Below are 3,609 nucleotides of genomic sequence, written 5' to 3'. Positions count from 1 at the left end.
GTGCTTGGCTCAATTACAAGTGCTGCGCCTTCTCCTCTGTATTCCTTCTGGTATCCTGCATAGTGTCTAAATATAGTAGGTTTGCTATACATGCTAGATGAATGCATGTTTGATGATAAGAAATGCTAGTGAAACTTTCACATCTGAGCACTTCTCGTTTTTGTCTCTGAAGTTTAAAGTTGTTTTCCTCAGGGGGAAAGTTGGCTGGTACAATGGAGAAGTGTCTGGGCTATTGATCACAAGTCTCTAACTCTAGAATTTAGCAAACAACAAAAAAAGTTTGAGATAAATATCTCTATTTTAAAAGCTTACGATCCCACTAACCCGACCACCGCTGGCCTTCGCAGGACACCATGAACCACACGGTCCAAACCTTCTTCTCTCCTGTCAACAGCGGCCAGCCTCCCAACTATGAGATGCTCAAGGAAGAGCACGAGGTGGCTATGATGGGGGCGCCCCACAACCCTGCTCCCCCGACGTCCACCGTGATCCATATCCGCAGCGAGACCTCCGTGCCCGACCATGTTGTCTGGTCCCTGTTCAACACCCTCTTCATGAACCCCTGCTGCCTGGGCTTCATAGCGTTCGCCTACTCCGTGAAGTCTAGGGACAGGAAGATGGTTGGCGACCTGACTGGGGCCCAGGCCTATGCCTCCACTGCCAAGTGCCTGAACATCTGGGCCCTGATTTTGGGCATCCTCATGACCATTCTGCTCATTGTCGTCCCAGTATTGATCTTCCAAGCCCATCGATAGATCAGGAGACGTCATTCAGGCCAGGAGCTCTGCCCATAACCTGTATCCCACGTGCTCTACCTTCCATTCCTGGTCCTGCCCCCAGAGCCGAGTCCTGTATCAGCCCTTTATCCTCACACACTTTTCTACAGTGGCATTCAATAAAGTGTACATGTTTCTGGTAAAAAAAAAAAAAAAAAGCTTACACAGCGTAAAGTTCATTCTGTACACTATTGACCACCAACCTAGACATTCAATGTTTTCTTCCACTTGGGATTAAAAAAAGAGGTTTTCACTGCATTTTCTCCTAAATTATATAATTATAGGGGTTTTTTTTGAAATTACTGGATCTAGTCTTTGCCCTTCAGGCAGAAAGTATGTTTAAAAATTTCCCTGAGTAAAAATCATTATAGTTGTGTCTTGAATTTTGTATGTAGCATTAGTTTGTACAGACATAGAGGGCGTAGGTACTGGCTTGCTTTATTTGCAGTGTCATGAAGAAGTCAGATGTAGCTAAACTTTTTCTTTTGTGTAGTCCTTGAAGTGGCATAAAAAAGGAATTGATGTGGTTTCATCAGTTCTAAAGCAGGATCTGTCCCCAACACTGACCCATTGAGCAAACAAGAAATAAGTCAACTTGGTTGCTTCTTGTCCATTTATAACCTGAACACTTTTTTAATGGTTAGGGACAACTTTTGATGAAGTAAAGACAAATTTCAGTATCAGCAGAGACTAGATTAACACATGCTTTATAGTAATTAAAATAAATTAATGGCAATGATATAATAAAACTCCACTGTTCTTTAAAAAAAAAAAAAAAAAAAATTCCCTGAGCAGATTAGTTTGTCTTGTTTTTTAGATACGTTTAGAGATTGCACAACTACCACCAATAGCCAGTTTAGTGTTTAATAGCTCAAGTCTTTCTTTTCTTTTCTTTCTTTCTTTCTTTCTTTCTTTCTTTCTTTCTTTCTTTCTTTCTTTCTTTCTTTCTTTCTTTTTCTTTCTTTCTTTTGAGATGGAATTTTGCTCTTGTTGCCCAGGCAGGAGTGCAATGGCGTGATCTCAGCTCACTGCAACCTCTGCCTCCTGGGTTCAAGTGATTCTCCTGCCTCAGCCTCCCGAGTAGCTGGGATTACAGGCACACACCACCATGCCCAGCTAATTTTTTTGTATTCTTAGTAGAAACAGGTTTCACCATGTTAGCCAGGCTGATCTCGAACTCCTGACCTCAGGTGATCTGCCCATCTCTGCCTCCCTGGGATCACAGGCATGAGCCACCGTGCCCAGCCTCAAGTCTTATTTCAAATCGAAACTTTCCAACATTTCTTTCTCGTCTCTTCAGTGGAGCTGGAGAACAACTGGGTAACTTTATGTAATTACTTTATGAAGTCATTTCTCTTTCTCAAGAAAAGACATTTAAAAATTTAGAAAATGTAGTTAGTGAACTATAAACCCCTACATTGCAGGGCCTTCCTGTACATAAAAATGCTTATATTAATATAAAGACAAATAATATGGATGTATGTTGTAACTAAACAAATATTTGAGATTGAGTCTTGGTTCTAACTCTTACTAGCTATGTGGTTTTAAAGGAATGTAATATCATCTTTATGAAACCCTGTTTCTTTATGTAATTTATCTTTATGAAATTCTGTTTCTTTATCTGAATTAATGTGCAAAATGGAATCACAATAACAAAAGAGAGGTTTTCTTATACCATGAAACCATGTTGCTTTGGGGATGGGAGCATGCCAGCTTAGCAATAATCCAATACTACTCAATTATCACAGCAGAATAGACAATTAGACTTGTATGCCTACTTTCTTCATGAAGCTGTAAATTCTTCAGGATAGGGATTCTGCCTTATTAATCTTCATAGCCTCTGTTACCTGTGCAATATACAATGTAGGTATTTAGCAAATATGTATGGGATTTTAAAATCGTCTGATTGAAATATTTATAATACTTTAAATATTCGCTGGGCTGTGCAAAGTGTCTCATGCCTATAATCTCAGCACTTTGGGAGGCTGAGGCAGGAGGATCACTTGAGCCCAGGAGTTTGAGGTCAGTCTTGGCAACATAATGAGACACTGTCTCTACAAAAAACTGAAGAATAAAATTATCTGGGTGTGGTAGCATGTGCCTGTAGTCCTAATAACTCAGGAGGCTGAGGTGGGATGATTGCTGGAGCCTGGGAAGTTGAAGCTGCAGTAAGCTGTAATCATAACACTGCACTTCAGCCTGGGCCAAATAAATAAATAAATGTATGTTAGCTGGTTAGCTGAAGGGAGACTTGATATACCAAAATAACTCCTTCTCATCTTCAAGTGTATAGAAAGACATTTTCCTTCTTGTACTTCATATATATCAGCATGAAGATTTTAAATTTAGCAACAAACTAAACCCAAATTGAGTAATATAACATGTTCTAAATCCTGGAAACGCTTCTTTGCCCTGAAACTGTATGTTCATTCTAAAAGGAGAAAAAAAAAATAGATCATACAGAGCAACAAGATTAAATATTAGACAAAGAAGCAAGTAAGATATTTGAAAACTGACATGACTGAAGGAAGCAATGCACATTTAAATGGCAAATATTTTACTCCAGGGACTTGGCTAAAGCATTTGAAAATCTAGGGGCCAATTATGTGAACTCTGGAGACTGTCGGGAGGGTAGTTACAACTATGTGGGTGCTGGAAAAGAATATGTCTTTTCTTTGCACAGGCTTCCAGAACTAGTTCTCATGAATGCCTAAAATATTTGTTGTGGTGTTTTATAAAGTCATGTCAGGAGCTTTTTTTTTTCCCCCTTGCTTTTAGAGAAACTATTGTCCTCTTGAGCTTCTTTTCAAACATAGTGTATATTTTTGGATAT

The 3,609-nt window shown here is 39.4% G+C and overlaps 1 pseudogene across 1 annotated transcript; it reads left to right on the top strand.

The window, feature by feature from the left end:
* The first annotated feature begins 316 nt into the window (after positions 1-316).
* Positions 317-879, top strand: LOC112634730 (annotated as a pseudogene). The gene has a single exon (XR_003121812.1). The product of XR_003121812.1 is annotated as an interferon-induced transmembrane protein 3 pseudogene (transcript).
* Positions 880-3,609: the final 2,730 nt, after the last annotated feature.

The sequence above is a fragment of the Theropithecus gelada genome, chromosome 11 (assembly GCF_003255815.1).
Source record: "Theropithecus gelada isolate Dixy chromosome 11, Tgel_1.0, whole genome shotgun sequence".
Classification (NCBI taxonomy): Eukaryota; Metazoa; Chordata; class Mammalia; order Primates; family Cercopithecidae; genus Theropithecus; species Theropithecus gelada.
Note: the sequence above shows the minus strand (reverse complement) of the source record. Positions and strands in the feature narration are given on the sequence as shown.